Source organism: Brienomyrus brachyistius, chromosome 11 (genome assembly GCF_023856365.1).
Source record: "Brienomyrus brachyistius isolate T26 chromosome 11, BBRACH_0.4, whole genome shotgun sequence".
In the NCBI taxonomy this organism is placed as follows: Eukaryota; Metazoa; Chordata; class Actinopteri; order Osteoglossiformes; family Mormyridae; genus Brienomyrus; species Brienomyrus brachyistius.
This window is the reverse complement of record NC_064543.1, coordinates 1,146,595-1,164,902: the sequence shown is the minus strand read 5'-3', so window position 1 is coordinate 1,164,902 and position 18,308 is coordinate 1,146,595. Positions and strand designations below refer to the sequence as shown.

The window sequence follows — 18,308 nt, the reverse complement described above, 5'->3', positions numbered from 1 at the left end:
GAGCAGAAATGAAAAGAGCGTGCACACACACTAGACAAGCTATCAGACTCCTGCTTGTAATAGTCCAGGAAGCAGGGTCTGGGGAGTGCATCTTGAATTGATTTTGCCCGGCAACATCAGAGCTGGGTGAAAGCTTTCATTAAATCTTTCATTCCTCCTCTCATGCGCTGGTGCTGGATGCAAGTCGCTGCGATATGTGTGTGTCTATAGCCTTTTCTCAGCACTCCGGCTGTGTTATGAAGTACATAACAAATGTCCCCCCTGCCCCCCACCCTACCCCAGCCTAGCAAGCAAGATAAACGTCTTGTTCTATCTCAGCAGGTCTGTTGAGAGTTGCAGGTCACCAAGCCATGCCTACAGTAGACAGTCTTATTAAAGACCTTGTCCCCAGCAGTAAAACAAACAGCTCTGCAGCCTTTTCATCCTCATCAGCGCTTTTCTCATTGTCAGGAGTAGCCGGCGTGGAGCGGGGGGGTGGGGGGGGGTTCTGCTGCAGCAGCCACCCTTGCACTTCCTTAGATTGCCTCTCTAATCACTGGACCTTGAGCTGTGAAAAGGTCGTTCAGTCTGTTCTGATAGGTTTTTGATTCATCTGTCCCCCTGCAACCCCCCCCCCCCCAAGCCAACCCAACCTGCTTCACACTCCCCCCCCCCCCTTCCCATTTTCATGCACATGGGAAAACTGTAAAGTCGGTACTACCCAAGATTCCAGGGGGGGTAATAACTTGGTGAGCTGAAGCTGGACGATCTGCAGGTCCTGGTGCAGGGAGGGGGCGTGGCAGACCGTCCAGCGCGGGGACCCCCTGACTGTACCCTTCTAAATGAAAGCTATTCCCACCCACTCACAGCAGAAGCCCATGAACACAATCCTAAGTGACGACCTGCAGAGAATTTAGTGTTTAGATTGAAGATAGGAGCGGCTAATTGTAAGCAGACCAGGGGGAGTGCAGGCAGGACGTCAGTGACACAAACAGGAAGCATGTTCGTCTTTCGACAAAGCCGTCGGCAAAATTCTTAGCAGCGGTGTTCCCTCCATTCGCAGTTTTTTGGTCAGCTTTCTATCTTAATATGTACTATAATCAAAAGGCTAATAACTGAACTGGTAATGATTCAGTTACTGAACTGTTCATAATGATGACTGTGAGTCATGATCCCTTTCATTTGTCGGCTTGGTTTTTTACTCGCCTCCTTTTCTTGTAGCTTGTTTGTTTTTCTTGTCCAGTTCTCCGTTGCAGCAGAGCATTGGTGCAAAGTCTTTCTGACAGCTTGAAAATAACGACTCGGCTCCAAAGAAAACCGGGCCTCCAGACTTAATGAGCTGGCAGCGGCAGAACAACAGAATTGTTTTTCAGTGACTAAGGCTGCCAGCAAGACACAGTGTTGGGTGCTTCCTCTCCGCTGTTGGTGTCAGGCAGTAGGCAAGGGCAGTGGGTCAGCACCAGGCTGCCCTTTCTGCCATGGGGGTGTCCTGGAGAGGTGCATCATGAGTAACATGAGAAGGACTGACAGCGAGATGGGGGACATCCTGTTCCTAAGAGACACGGTGGAGATGTGAGACATGGGATGCTATGGATGAGCGACAGAAGCACAGCTTCCTGGGCAGAGTGACGAGCTCAGGACAGGTCGTGCAAACATTGAGCACCATCGACCTGGCAAAGGGGAGCTTCATGGGGCTTTAGCATGGGTTGCTATTTGCTAACCAGGCTGAGAACAAGGCGCGGCGGTGATGGATTGCCCACAGATGTGGCAGGATGATATGGTGCGACGTGGTGCTCCTATCCACGCCGCTGACAGATGGATTAGCATGCGCTTGGTGACAGCCCAACTAGCTCTGCACCTGCCACTGCCCGCGTTCTGCAGCAAACGCCTCGGCTGCTTTGTAATGATGCCGTCTGCCACGCTCCCAGCATGCCCTCTGTCTCCTCATTCCGTTAGAGGGCACGGTGGAGGGGAGGAAGGCAGCTTTCTCCTTCTGAACACGGACCAGCATCCATCACGCCTTCCTGTGATGTTCACCCACACGTCATGATGTTTCCACAAGAACAAGCAGCAGCAAGCTAGCCAAGATGTTGGATTTTCTTGCTGTATATGGGGCTGCCGTCAGCTCCTGCTGGACTGCATTAGCCACCTTTGGCGTCATATTGAATAAACACACTAGATAATATAGGTCATATTTCTTGGAGGACTGACAGAAACGGCTTCAGTTGCATTATAGAGGGCGTTGGGGTGGCAGCGCGAAGCCGAAAGCATCCAAAAGCTGAGCTGTAATGAAACCAGCAGGCTCCCTGTCCTCGTTAACAGCTGCCCTCTGGGTATACCGCCTACCTTCCCCATCATGCCACGGACTGAACTCTGCCGGTCTGCCGAATGTGAACGAGCAGCCAGCAGGAAGCAGGCGAGCAGCCATTCTCCTGGCCTGAAACAGTGATGCAGGGAGTGTTGGAGTAAAAGGTCTACAGTCTGTGTGGGAGAGCGAGCTGTGGACACACAGGCAGCAGCCTTAAGTGGATAGCCATCTGCACAAATGGACAACGTGCTAGACGTAAGCGCTGCAACACGGCTGTGTGTTAATACTGTTAGCTGAGCAAACAGCTCATGTAATCGCCTCTGCGGCCTGGAAGGGAGGGAAGCCGACAGGCAAAGCAGAGCTGGGGGAGCAGCGTCAGGATAATCCTGGAAAAGCCTGGCCAACGCGCTGTGTCCATTTCCTGTTTTCACCGGTTTTATTGAATGCCTATATTAGGTTATTGTGTAAAAATAGAGTAAACAGGATCTTTCTGGAAACTGAACCCATCCCCCATCAACTACACAGAATAGAGGAAGGAGGCGGCCATTGTCTGCCCTCATTATCTCTGAGAGGATTAGGTCGGTGTGAAGATATATCCTGTCAAAAATGGCAACAGATTTGGGCGACAGCTGCGCGTGTCACTGCGGAGCGTGTCATCATTTTGTAAAATGGCTAACAGAGATATAAACACTGAAAGAGCTTTTGGAAAAAAATGATTCCTGCTGACGACCTGATGAGTGATTCAGTCATGTGAGCGACTCAGAAATAGTCCGCAGTCCGTCTGCTGTTCCCTGGATATGGGCTCTGTCACACTTAGGCGAACACAGAGGCACCTTTGTGGGTGCGAGAGGCTGGAGTCATGTGCTGCTACTGAGTGCACAAAACACCCCTGTGTCCACGTGCGTGTTTGCTGCCCTGTTTGTGCTCCAAGCGCCCTGGTTCCCTAACAGCGTTTGTTCTCTGCGAAAATCAGCAGCATTTCTCTGGCTTGCAAGCCAAGCACATTATTAGGTGTGTTTCCCCTGATGTGACTGCAGGCCTGAGATATGCTCTGCATGAGCCCCCCTTCCAGGGTGCCCCCGCTTTGTGTCCGGTGCCCTCTGAGATAAGTCCCAGACACACTGAGACTCTGTGCTGCATGATATTATACGGATGGATGGATGGATGTTGTTTTATGCAGGTTAAATTGACCCTCCAAGCGTAAATGGGTGTTAGGTTTGGAAAAAAGAGCCGTTAGGCACCTGTACTAAAACACATGGCAAACCCTGGCCTCAACCTGCAGTGGTACCTGTCGACTGCCCCCCCTGGAGGGGCCCCACAGGCACAATGACTGCAGGCCCACGGAGCCCCCTTATGGTGGGCCACACCACAGCCCATGCCTGTCCTCACTGCATGTGGCTACTGCACAGTCTGCATCAGGCAGTCAGGATCTGTAAGCACTGCACAGGAGGAGCTGACACCCCAGGCCCCTGTCACGACCACTGGGCAGGTCATTTCTGTTTATTCAAGAACTCAAGAATTCTTCCCAGAATCCGAAAAAAAGGAAATAAGCACTCAGCATTTATATATGGGGCTGCCCAGGTTCAGTAGACCTTTTACCTCCCACTAATAAGGTCACACATGCGTGCAGATAATGCTGCAGATCCATCTTTTTGTCCAAATACTAAAATATGACCTTTAGTGGAACAAATTGTTTCTTCAGAATTTTGTGGAGTAGTACTGCTTTTGTAAGATAAACATCAACTGGGAATAAATATTACTAACCTATGACACTTAGTCTTGCCACATCTAAGTGGAAATTCAAACATGCGCTGGGAGTCAGTTTTCAGGTTGGGGGTCAGTACACCTAGGATGGTTTTCACGTTGGGAGTCAGTACACCTAGGATGGTTTTCACGTTGGGAGTCAGTACACCTAGGATGGTTTTCACGTTGGGAGTCAGTACACCTAGGATGGTTTTCACGTTGGGAGTCAGTACACCTAGGATGGTTTTCACGTTGGGAGTCAGTACACCTAGGACGGCTTTCGCGTTGAGAGTCAGTACCCCTAGAACAGCTTTTGTGTTGGGAGTCAGTACCAATAATGTGCCTTTGCCTGCAATCTGTATTATTTCTCATATGAACCACTGATACCCCATTTGAGACTTTTATTTTGGATGTTTATACATCCTGTAGCAGCTCAAGGACAAATTCAAATAACAAAGTTCATTACATTAATCTGCTGGAGATTAAATGTCTAGTGATATTCAATAAAAATACATTAGACAAATACTTTACCTAGTAAGATTTTATGGGTATTTGTTACTTTATTAAATTGCCTCTTTATTTTGATGTCAAGCACAGTTAATTGTCGCAGTAAAATGTGCCCACGAATGGACAGTGCGAGATTCTGACAGTGTCATTTCCCGCCATTTAATGTCACATGGCTTTCCCTCATCTGCGGCATTCCCGCCACCTTATGTGGGACAGGCGTCAGTCCCGCAGGGCTCCTCTCCTCGCCGGTAGTGCTGAATGCAGGTTCTTATTTTAAATAAAAACATAATTGCAAAGCACCACCGATAAATGTTGCGAGTTGCTGAAGAGGTTTCTCCTTCATGAAGTGTTCATTTCAAGCCATAATGCTTTACAGATGGGCAAACAAAAAAAACGTAGCTGGAAATCAGTAATTTGCCACCGCATCAGTCTTGCCTATTCATCTTTCTAGAATCTTCTCCATAAAGCCGCTAATTATAATTAGCATTCCGTTGGCATAGTCAGCCTCGATCCAAGCAGAACGGACCATCAAATTTTTGTCCAGCTCTTTCACAATTATGCAGATAACAATTAAAAATGTAACCATAGAAGAAGTGTGTAATGCTAGCTGCCTTGATAAGCGTGTGAATGATTGATATCAGTCCCCAGAAAGCCCAAGGTGTGATATATTTCCACAGCGCAGACGTTCCTGCTGTGAATCAAGCTTATAGGCCTGTCGCCCTTAAAGGCTGATTTACAGCATGTGCTCCTCACACAGATTTCTAATTTAGGTTTATGTTTGGCGCATTTGACAGACCACACTTCAGAGCTACAGGCTAAGTCAACCAGTGTTTCCTGGCTGTGCCATCTGCTATTTCGGACTGGAGGAGAGCGCCACACGCCCCCTCAAAATGGAAGCCCTGTCTGTGCACGCGAACGCAGCGGCCAGCGTGGCGGAGTGGAGGCAGCAGGAAGACGGAGTGCCAAGCCCAGCTGACTCTCTCTCTGCGTGAAGACGATGCCATTTATCCAGCCTTGCCTGGCCTCACTGTGCCTGCTGTCTCTCTGTGTTACCAAGATGATTCCTTCTGTCATGTCAAAGGCAGTATTTCCATATTCTTGTTGTCAAGGAAACCAGGGCTGCAAGAGAAAAAAAATCCTTTGAAGCTATCTTATCTGAAGCATGTAAATAAGAGAGGTTATCGCTCCTGCTGTATGACAAATAGCATGACATGTTTGACTGTCCAAGGACCTGCTTCTCAGTCCCTGTGAAATCAGCGCTTCGCCGCTCCTTTGAATAGCTGTGCACTGCACACGCTGTGAGCCTCGCAGACGCTTCCACAGAACCTGGCCAATTCATTAGCACGATTTCATCCTGAGAAAAATGCCCAATTTGCCCCCACTTCAGCTTGCATTTTAACAAAGAAGACAGGGGTTGGAGGGTTACACTCTCGCCTTAACCTGCTCCTGTTGTAAATCACCTTTTTCTGCTTCAGTCCCGAAGAGCCGGGCTAATTGCCTTGTTACGTGTAATCACAACCACCCATGGTGACAGCAAGAAAGCGAGCTGGGAATATGCTGGGGTATTTAAAAGAAACCCTGTTTGGCTACTGACAGATTATGAACACTATATTTGTATAAATAGATTTAAAAACAAGAAATAAGACCTTAACCTTCTAGTAAAAAACTCACATTTATGAACATAGCCACTCATATTAAGCTGAATGGCAATTTGCAGCATGTGTCAGATATTAAGGAGCTCTGACAGGCAGCAGCCAGCGTTACGGGGAGGGCAACGAGTCACCACCATTGTGATATAATGTGTCAAGGAAAACTGGACAGTGTATGTGAAACAGGAACAAACTGCGGCAGCGAAGAGGACAGACACTTAACAGGACAGCCGCCAAATGCCACAGAAGGAGAAGCCTTAAAAATCACCGCTGGACGGGGCCTCTGCGCGACTGCAGGGCAGAAAGCTCGACTGCCGCCTGGAAGCCATCTCCATGCAACAGAGAGGCACGAGCCTGGAACCCCAAGCAAATGAAGAAACAGCATGATTTGATGAGTAACCTTCCATCTGTGGTCCTGCAGTCAGACAGGTTCAAGGAAACCCAAAAGTCACAGTGCCTGCTGGTGTAGAGAGGCTCCTCAGGGGGTCATCAGGTGGAGTGATTTCCCAGTGCGGTTGTGTAAAGGCCGAGGACCACAAAGCCGCGTCACAGGACCGTGGGCATGGGGGGGGGGGGGGGGGGGGGGGGGGGGAGTTCTGGAGCAAAGACATTTCCGTCTCTCATGTATAGTATGGAATTTCTATTAGACATAAACATAATGAACACAGCAAGGTGACAAAAGACAAATCAATATAATTGTGATGTTATTGATTAATTGGTTGTCTCGTGTGCGGACTTTCATTTTTAGCATGTTTTTGGGTCTCTGTTTTTGTTTAATGTCTTAATTAGGGGTCCATCGATTCCTGTTGTTTTTTGTGTTCTTGATTTCGTGCATTACAAGTGTATAAGTGAAAAAAAAAACATTTGAAAATTCCGCGGCGGTGCAAAGGAACGTTTCCTAAATCAAAGCCTAAGCCTTCAATCTGGTGCAGTATAAATCGTGGGTACGCCGTACATCTGAGCTGAGCTACATCAAATAACGCAGGAAGTCAAGTCTCCGTGAAACAGTGCAGTGAGAACCGTATGCGATCAATGTGCTGCCGCAGTTAAGGCCGTGGCAGTCAAATGGCAGCATCCCCGGGGAAGGCTATAGCCAGCATGGCGTGTGTTCAGTAAGCCCACATTGCTATTGAATGACATTTTATATAAATAAATCTCCGAGTAGCAAAAACCCGTCGGATGAAAATGACCTCATCTGCTAAAATTAGGCAGGTATACTGTCATTCTGGTTCCCTGCAAACCTCGTTCATTTTTCTTTTATGTTAAAGAAAAGCAGAATTTAACAACAGGACCGTGACATATTTACAGTACCAATTACACACTTCACTTTGCACTGGCCCGTAAATGTATCACTGCTCAGTTTTGGTACTATTGCAGAAAACACGCAGTGTATAATCTGCAGTATAGTACCCCAGTCTGTACTGAAGCAGTGACAGTACCGCACCATTTGAATCATAACATTCTTAGGTACGACTCCAGTAACTAACGTGCGGCAAAATCGTATTTAACGGTTTTTATAGACAATGTCGGATTCCATTCGTGAATTTTTAAATACAATTCCATTTACAACGGAAACTGGTGAGTGACCCTCTTCAACACACAAATTCATATTAAAATACTTTATTCCTTTGTCCTGCAAATATGTGACAGAACTCTAGACAGAGTCCTTTGTACATAAAGATTAGGTCTAAGGTTTATGACATACGATTTAGGCTTAGTAAACTTACACTCTAAGTTATTAGACTTGTTACGTGCCAAAACGAAAGAATCTTCCTTCAGAAGCATTGTTATTATTATGATGTTGATTAGGCACATTATATGATTGTTTATTGATATTTTATTGCTGATTTTGCTAGACGTTAAAAGTCACTCAATACAAAGAGGTAGGCTAATTCTGCGCCGAGAGGCTGTTTAAATTACTTAAATTACTTTCATAGCAGGTCTTTCCGAAAACATCACGTATTATATCTGCAGGGGAACCAAAGTAGTCAGTGAAATATTTTTTGTTTTTTGTCTGTCTGTTTGTTTCCCTGTGCACCTAATAGGCTTTATGAGATACTCCGCATTCCTCGAAAACGAAATGAAGAATAAGAAATGTATACCACATTTACAGCTTATAAGCAGACAAGAAATTAAACACACCCTCTGGACAACTGATTAACGTTATTAAAATGAGCTGGGAATGAAAATCCTTAATCCTGCGGTGACTCCAGTTCCGGTTCTTTGCAGCGCCGCGCTGGGTTCCGGCTGGATTCCGCCTGCGCGTGAGAGCGGCTACTTCTGCTTGTTGGTTACATTGTATCAATCTCCCAGCATTGAAAGATACAAACAGCCATCAAGAGATATTAGAGATACGGCGAAAGCGAGTCAGGGATTTAAATGGTGGAACCGGTTTGAAGAATGGAATTTATTATTCGGGATATCGAGGAGACGTGTTTTAATTCCGAAGGCTCTTGAAATTGAATTTGAAAATGCTCTTTATAGCCGGTATTTTCAAATTTGAACGGGATCTCAACGTGTGATGGCTGCAGTCCCGTGAACTGGCCTCTTCTCCCCCTTGCTGTTGGATTTCTTCGGAGTACATTGATTGATCTCTGCGATCATTATCACTGTCGTTACTACTACTATTATTATTGTTGTTGTTCCTTCAAAGATCGCATTCTTTAAGTCGTTTGATTCTTATTCTCTGGATCTATGGAGTGCACTTAAATAATCCTGGGTCTGGGTCTGCAAGTGGGGTAAGTAGCCTACTATAGGAATTTTTCTCCATTTTTTTGGTGCGAGAGGTACCCCTCGCTAGCTAGATATTTAGCTACAATTGCATGCTTTGGCTTGCCGAAAAGCCCTTTGTTTGAGAGACTAGGGCGCAGCTTGGCATTAATAGCAGATCAGTACTCAGCATGTATTCTGCTCTTTAAGGCTTGAGTTTAACTATCGTGTAATAACCGACTGATCTCTTTAAACGCCATTCGCCTGCGGTGTGTTTGCAGTTATTTCAGAAACGGCTGGGTTTACACTCTGCCATTTACACGGTCGCCTTGGAAGACGACGGAGATATAGGAAGCCGACTAGCACAACACTGGTTGACAATTTCTTTCGTTATCTGATACGAGTTTTGGATATTATCTGTTACTGAGCGATTAGCTACGTTCTCTTTCGAAAGCTGTAGGGATTGTGTGTAATTGTTATGTACTTTTTCGCAGTCAGACAAATTCATTGTATTTTTCCCCTGAAACACGATCGGGTTACTTATTTTGATGAGATGATCGGTTTTTACTGAGATGGGTAGCCCTTACAACACCACATCTACACAGTTTATCGTTTAATATTTATTTCTCCGTGCACTGTAGTTGCCACTTTTGCCACCAGCAGCAGTGAAATATTACTTTCTCTGGGATTTGTATTAGTTTAACGAGACCTTTTTGGTCACTCGGATCCATCTACGGGTACCGGTTGTAAATGTTCGGTTTCTTTGTTAGATCAAAGTGGGTAAAATCGCGTAGCGCTTTATCTTTCATAAGATGCACATGGGAAGACGCTTTTGGGGGCTGCTTAAAAACAGCCCAGCTGCATTTTAGGCCTCCGAAACAGCTCGTTGCACACAGTGATTGGTGGGGGTACAGGGAGCCCCCTGGCACCCAACAGTCACTCTGCGATCACCTCAGGTATGCATAGGCGTCCATCTCCCCGAAATTGTCTTGCAGTTCGATTGCACATTACTTGACCTTAAACCAGGCCCTGACTCAGAAAAGGACAGTTAATCTAGCCGGTTTAGCATGCAGAAGTCAGAAAGCCCCCCAACGGGTTGTTTAAGCACAGCGCCTCTCTGGGTTTGTTTAAGCTGGCTCCTTATGAGGATGTCATTGGTCTGCGCCCAAATAAGGAAACTGAAAACGTGCTAGCAGCCCGGCTTTCACGCAGTGCCGTGAAAAGTACTATCTCTGAATAGTTAGGAGTCTTCCAAGACAGTATTTTGAATAGATGTAGGCCACCCTAATATTAGCGTTTGCACCTTTGAAAAGTTTTTTTGTTCCTGTTACACACTGTTGATAAAAGGTCTTTTATCCAAGGCGGTACATTAATTTCTGAACTTGACGCTTTCCCAGAGAGTATTTTGTGATGCGTTTTGATGACGTAAGCATACATAGGATGTGTGGAAAACGAGGTTATTATGGTAGCCGTGACACGTGTATCCATGTTAGGTTTGAGTTTCCTTTATTGAAACCAATGTACAGGCCTATAAGAATGGTTAAACACTATTATATAAATGTAACTTTAGCATTGCCAAGCCAAATATGTGAACTGCCACTTTGGGGATAATTCACATTTAGTACTTCCTTGTTAATAGTTTTGTTTAAAAGCTATGATGGTTATTCACACATTAGTTTAGAACCCCCCCCCCCAAATAATAGTTGGTTATATAAGGCCTAAGCAAAGAAAACAGAATCCATTTATATAGCTGCTCATATTCCTGGTGTTTGTATTAACTGCAAGCTTGAAATGTGTTTATATATTTGTTTTTGGTGACTTCTATTAAAAATATAGCTTGATGGTGTCTTGCTGGCACCCTTCTTAATGAGAATTGTTGCATTTAATCAATTTGTTGTCATGTAATTCTGTGATGCCTGCCACCAGAGATGAACCTTAAGTATAATAAATTCTTTAGGTTACAGCTTGATTCCACTCCCCCATAAGAGTCTTCATGATTGAAACAGAGCAGCTGCTGTGTTTAAGGCTGAGCAATCAGCCCGCAGTCTCCCCAGTCTGAGCTCCCATTTAGCCGCTATTGGCCCTCTCTGTCAGTGCAGTGGTGTTCATCATCGTGCCCTATAAGTGCAGTGTGTGTGGTTAATTTCCTAAATATTGTTGTGAAGTATAGCTATATGTTAGATGTCTTGCCATTACAAGTAACATTTTATCACAAAGCTGCCGGAATAGCAGCCTATTCTGGATTCTGGAGTAAGTTGGGCCATTGCTAGAGTGGAGGACAACACTCCTATATAACTATGTGTGTTTATGAATTTACACATGTATGGGAACCAGTTATCAACAACCATTGTGTTTTATGTTAGGCCTCATAAATTTATCAGCGTTGTTTAATTGTATTGGTAATTTGAATAAACCCAGATAAACCCAATCTGTGAAATGTGCTAAATGTTTAGGAAGATACTTCACTGACCCCAAAGGAACATTTATTTTTGTGTTCCCATAAGTCCTCTGAACCATGTGTCACACTGACTGTCAGAAAACGACTTCTGATACGAGTTCTGTTGTTCTGGTAACGTCTGTGTACATTTTAATGTATGTCCGTAATGTTTGAAGGAAAATGTGTTGATGTTGTTTTAAGAATTATTATTATCTATTATTATTATTATTATTATTATTATTATTATTATTATTAATATGCTTACTATATTAGTAATGAAAGCTATGTGGAGCTTGTGCAGGCCGGGGGGGGGGGGGGGATTAGCTCATCCCACTCCCACCTTACTTGGAGGGAAAAGAAATAATTTCTTTGTGTCATTGTTTCTATCTAAATATTTGGTTTGATTTTAAATCTGCAATTTCTACTTTAATTGTATCTAATAATAAAAATCTGGGTAACTTTTAGCTGTAAGATCCTCCCTCAGAAATGAGATTAAACAGCCCATAAATGGAAGGATGTCAGGAATGTCAGTAGTGATCCTGGTGATATTTTTCTGACATTTTGCTTGTTTTGTGATTTAATGCAATCTTTGCTTTGTAAACTGCATCAGCCTGCATGCGGGGTGGCATTGTGGCAAGGCTCCTGTACTCCTGCATGTTGATATAAAGTGGAATGTCATGTTCTGCCTGTTGCTCTCTGCTGTATGTTCAGGATCCTTTATGTGCAGCTCATCCAGTCATGTACCTTTGGTGGAGAGTTTTAAGAGGTGATGTGGCCGCGAACTGTGCCCATCTCTTTGAGGCATTTTCCAAACAGATGCCGCACGTTTTAATAGAGACCTTCAGTCCTGAGGTTTATTATTATCATTATTTTATAATAAAGCTGTACCTTACAGTCGTATATTTCTGAGACATTTAGGTATGGCTTTACTCACAGCCTAGATAATAAAGCTGTACCTTACAGTCGTGTATTTCTCAGACATTTAGGTATGGCTTTACTCACAGACTAGATTACTTTCTAAAATATCTCTGCAATGTGGTTCAAGGTCTTTTCAGTATGAGAACACGCCAAATATGTAGCAGTAAATTTGAGATGGGGAAATTACATCTCAGCAGCAGGTGTCTTAATGGTGGTGCCACTGTACTTGTGAATGTTTGATTTGATTTCCCAGCGGGGTTGTGTGAAAACTTCACAAATGTGTCTTATCTTCTGTGTGGTTTATGTAATAGTAAAGTATGAAAATGTCATGTTTTTAGAGGAAATATTAGACCCCATTATTTCCTAAGTACAGGCATAACAGTCTGGTTCTGTAGTATCTCTGACTGTTTGTGTGGTTCTAGGATTGGTCACAAAATTGAATTTCCATTGTGCTTTTTTGCACGTCTATCTTGGAGAACCAGTCATGTTGGACCTTCAGTCGGTCGCTCAGTTGAGTAACACATTTGCCCTGTACAATAGGGGTTTAGTCTTAAAAATGTATGTTGAATCTTCATAGAGAGGTTATGAAACTGATGGGGGGGGGGGGGGGGGATTGACATGGCCCTTCAGCACCACATTTGTGGGGGTGAAGTGGGAGGATTTGTTAAGGTCGCCCTGCAACAAGTCAGGTGGCTGCCTGCATGAGCGTTTCACTGCCATTTGTGGGCTCTCACCCTTATTTTGCAGGCTAAATGTATCCTGATCTGCTGAGTACAGTGCCAGCTGAGTGATGCAGAGCTGAGCTGTGAATCTCACAGCCTTTTAATGCTGCAGCTGTGGGCTCCTTAAGCAGGCTTTGGCCACCACTGTAATTGGCTTCAAATCATTTTAAAAATCAAATCAATCTCTTGCCTTCGGTGTTCTAATTTCATGTTAATATGTGACCTGAGAGCTGCATTATCAAAGATAATTAATTAATTCTTTTCCGTTTGATTACTCAGAGCCAAAGGGGTTACATTCAGTGCAAAGTTTTGGGTTTTTCACGTGTTTTCTTGTTTTTGTGACTAATGAACTGTTGAAACATTACAATTTGACAAATTAAATTATTGCTTAGTTCTCTCTCAGTAATACAATGTAATAATTAATGTAGCCGATATTAATGGTCTGTTTTTCCCTGCAGAAGGGTCAGTTAAAACTGAGCTCACATTTGCTGCCGGTTTGGAGTTCGTGCTCGGCTAACAGAATGAATGAGGTGTAAGAGGGAGGGGACATGCGTAAGAGAAGGATAAGGATTGGCGTCTTTGAATGGGCTTTGAACCGGCAACTTGAAGATAAGTCACTCTGGCTTGCAGCATCCTATCATCAAGCATGTGGTTTCTGGGCTGAAGGTGGCCCCCGTTGGGTGGTGGGGGACAATAAAGCCAGGCATCCATTTAAATTCAGAGGCACTTTCCCAAAATCACCGTCTCGCACATGGACTTCCATTGTGAGGAGGGTGAGGCCAGTTCTGTTAAGATGATGACGACCAAAGCGAGGGGAGTGTTTGGCTGCCTTTGTTTCAGGTGCTGTGCTGGGGATCCGCCTGTCAGTTCTGACTTTAGTGCTCTCAATAAAATGCTAGCTGCCCAAAAACAGCAGTGAATTACGATCACTGCAGCCCAGCGCCTGAAAACCTTCCTATTAGGAAGCCCTTCAGTTTTTTTGATGAAAATTAGATGCTAAATCACTGACACTGAACGAGGCAAATGGATTCGGATATTGTTTCCAATCCCCCGATCTTGTGGCAAGACAGGCCTAAGTGGCGCCTATCATTTAGATTCATTAGTCACAGAAAATGCAGCACAGAGTGAGACGCGAAAGGACTGGGTCTCCTTCTCTTGTCTCATTGTGCTTTGGGGTTAGTTTTGTGGTTCCTCTTCCAGCTCCTCCTTTAAACACTCTTGAAATGTTATGATTTGAATAGACACAGAAACTGCAGTTGAAAATATTTTGTGTCGTGTCACTATGTAACAAACCTGTATATCATTTGTTTATTTATGCATAGGAATTTTCAGTAAATTAGTGGTAATCTGTAGTATGGTCAAAGCGGCAGTCGATTTAAGTAATGACTGTTGTAAACACTCCTGCCTTTGCTGTGTGTGTTTTTAAGCTCAGGAAGCCATTACTAAGGCAGTACAAAGTCTTACCTAAATTCTCGGCTGTTTCTCATTGATGTATTACGGCTTCCACAAACCACCTCTGGGCAGACATGAAACTTACATTGCAAAAGGAATTTCCTGTTTAAATGTTGTGCAGAGTGTCCTGTTGAATGAAATCAAAATAGCCACGGTCTTAAAATTCCTTTAGAGCACCATCAGTTTGTGTGTAAGATGAAGGGCTTGAATTTTAACTTTTCTGTCAAATTTCAAATGTGGTGTAGTGTTTGTTAAAGCGGCGAGTGGTTTATGGATTTGTGTTAAATTACGTTTTTAGCTTATTTAAATTTCATTGTGAAGTGTCAGTATTTAGTGGCTGGTGTGAGTATAGGCTAGCTGAGTGTGCTTTGATGATAATTCTTTAATTTTAACTGAGTATTTTAGCTTGCCTGGTTTGGAGGCTGTTGTCAGAAAGTAAAAGCGCTGTACAATAAACCTTTACTGTTGCCATAAATGTTGTGGTTTTAACTACTTTCAAGCTGTTTTTCCCAGTGTCTATTGCACTCATGAATTCAGTGCAGTGTTGATGATTTTTTTTTAATTTTATTAAAAATTGCTACAAAACAGCTACAGGTGAACAGGTGAACCCATTTCAGGATGAGACGCAGCTGTTCTTCAGTTCAGATTTTTATTGTCTGTTACGTTGGATTGTAACGGCTTAAACTAGTCAGATTTAAATGTTATTTTGTATGGCCACATTGTCTTCAGCCTAATATAGATCTTCAAAATGTCATTGTTGCAGTTCCCGCAAAGCAAACTGTACAGTGACATTATCAATCTTGACAACCATCTTATTAACCCTTTCTATCAATGATCATGGCTGTTGCAGCAATACAATTGCATTTTTATCTGTGTATATGCTATTTTCTTTCATTATGAAGATTATTTTAAAGCTGTATAATGTTATAATTTGATTTGGGGGAAGATTTAAAGTATTAATACGCATATTAGGTGTTACAGGTCACTTGCATAGTCTTATTAAAAACTGTGACAAACTCTGTCTAGTTGTGTTGAAGAATGTTTGTTTATTTTTGCTTCGAAGCTGGGAAGGGCATTTGTTTTTATCCTCTGTGTAAAGTCATACCATGGGTATGTATGTATGTGTGTGTCTGAACCCACACCGTGGGGATGTGTGTGTGTGTGTGTGTGTGTGGCTGAACTCCACACCGTGTGTGTGTGTGTGTGTGTGTGTGTATGTGTCTGAACCCCACACCGTACCGCTCTGTTAGCCTTTGTCACTCCAGCAGAAACCCACTGCATTCTGCTTCTGTCTAGCGCAGGTGGAAAGGCTCTGAAAGACCTTTAGTCCACAATATGTGCAGCCGCCTAGTTAATAGTCCCTCTGAACATGTACTGGAAGAAAGCTTGGAAAATTCCAGAGGGTGCTCCCCTTCGGTGTAAACATGGCGTGTTCAAGCTGGAATCTGCCGTTCAGCTTTCATAGGTACAACTCATCTACTGATTCTAACGTAAAACCTGTGATATCTGGACATAAAATAAATTGAAGTCGGTTAGCTGAGCAGGGACTTACAATGACCTCAGTTGTGGCACGTTGGGGTGAATTGTGCAGCAGGGAATGGCCGTTGTTTTCAAGAGCAAAGGTTGTCATAGTGTAGTAGGACAGGTGCCTGGTAACTGTAAAGCCGCAGTGAACTCATGTAAACCCACTGATGACAAGCTCAGGATTTCCTTGCTCAAAAAGGTCTGTTCCTTTGATCTTACTTGTGAAGATGAATTGTAAAGCTTGGGGAAATGAATTAAGCAAGCAAACGAGGTGGCAACTCTGATGTATTGTCAAGTATTCTTGGTGTTTTTGGGAAGATAAGTGTGTAATTCCATCAACAGCAGTGTGTGTCTGGCTCCATTGACAACCACAGTGTCTGACAGTCAAAAAATATCTGCTGTGAATTCTACTTTGCCTCTTTCTCCTGCGTGCCGTCATCAGCCTGCTGCACCCTTTGTAATTGGCTAAATATTTTAACCTATTTTAAGTTTATTTTAAAGTCTGTTCCATAGACGTTTTAGAAGCATATCGTTAGGAAATGCGCTTTTTGAGAAATTTAGCAAGATTTCAAATGGACAAAGTTAATCAAATGTTTCAGTATTTCTGATGCCTTTTTATTGAGTGAATGAGATTATTTATTACAATTATTATTAAACTTTGATGGTTTCACAAAGAACGCAGGCATTCTGCTCCCTGCTGCATAGCATCGTCCATCAGACAGCTGTGTGTCGGGCAGCAGATATTGCACGTCGTTCGAAGTGCATGTGGGTGTGTTTATTTTCTGGCATTTTTCAGCAGACAGTGACTCCATTGGATCGCACCCTCATGGACACAGCCGTTTATTTAAACAGTGCAGCTGGTCACATTCGTACCTGTTTCCAGTGATGACTATTTTTGGTCTTCTGGGACCAAAACATATTTCAGAACAAGTCTATCATAGGTACTAACAGTTTTAGTGGTGAATGAATGTTGACTTCCTTAACCATAAACCTGGCCAGGATAAGCGGATGGATGGCTGGCTGGCTGAATGGCTGGCTGGATGGATGGCTTTCTGGCTGGATGGATGGCTGGCTAATACCATTAGCACTTTAACATGGGACAGACATGGTGAGCATTACCACACAGCATTATGTTTGTAGATGTTCTCTAAATGTACTGCATTTAAACAAACAACAAGGTTCCTGTATGATGCTGACAGGCATAGTCTTGGCAGGAGTGTGATGGTGAGTGTGATCCATTGGTTCTATGTGATAATCTGTTAAGTTAAACTTTTGTGTTTTTCACCAATCTCTGTCTTCTGAGTAACCAGAAACCCTTTTGTCTTTTTAAATACAAAATGACTGACTGTATATTAGTGGCAAATTTATTCCTCTTAAATCTGTTTCCCCAGATCAGAAGCATGATTGAAAACTACTTTTCATGGATTTTGTCTGTAGTTATATAACATACAATTACCGTCCATGGTGTTCATTTGTTGGGATGATCATATATGGACAATGATTATTCTCAAGTTGCACAGAAAATAACCTGGGATGGTTAGCGTTAGTAAGCTCTGCCTCTCTGGACAGTTACATTTCTATGAAAATAATCAATACATTATTAAGTGGGGACTTTTTACGAAACTGCATTTTACTCGTCTCATTTCCCCTCCTCGCTTTGTTCTGTAGATCTTTCATCAGGTTCCCATAATGCCAGGGACAGGGAGGGGTTTCACCCCCCTTGTTTGTTTTTGTTTTTTTCTGCCTCTGTCCGTTCGCTGAACCTCGTCCCTGACGGGAGAGTGACGAGAAGCAAAGCAGCAGACCATGCGGCTCGCATGGGCGGGCGCAGGACTCTGATGGATGCGCTGTCCGGGCGTAACCGCGGCGGCTCTGTCACTGACAGACGCGAGAGTCTCATTCGCGGTATTAGCCTGGTGCCGCTTCCAGATCAGATACGGCCTGGCGGGAGCGGAAGGGCACACGCTGGGGAGAGAAGGCGCTGTGACGTCTCCCCCTCGGAGACCCTGCCCGTCATCTACTGCAGAGATTGTGACAAACGTGAGGCCTCAGTCTGTGTCTGTGCGCCGGACTCATTCCAGTTGGACGTTGTGAGTGGAGTTTGCTTCATTTCTAAGGTAGCTGAAGTGTAACTCGGATAAACGATTTAGGCCATTAGGATCATAAGCACAAAGACTGGAAATCAGTGGTGAATCACTTTTTAAAAATTTCTTTAGCTTATTTGAAGTATTTGTTCAGCTATTTGGAAGGTCAGGGTGGTTTTGCATTGGGATGCTTTGGTTGTTTTGTGGAAAATGGAAGGAACCCAAACAATGGGCAGAGAAGACGCTCTGGCCTTCTGTGTGTACATCTGCTCTGTG

The 18,308-nt window shown here is 43.9% G+C and overlaps 1 protein-coding gene across 1 annotated transcript in view; it reads left to right on the top strand.

The window, feature by feature from the left end:
* The first annotated feature begins 8,121 nt into the window (after positions 1–8,121).
* Positions 8,122–18,308, top strand: part of LOC125751930 (zinc finger protein 609-like) — an 83,621-nt gene continuing 73,434 nt past the window's right edge. The window contains 1 exon segment of the mRNA XM_049031369.1: positions 8,122–8,924. The gene's annotated coding sequence lies outside the window, so the exon portion shown is untranslated.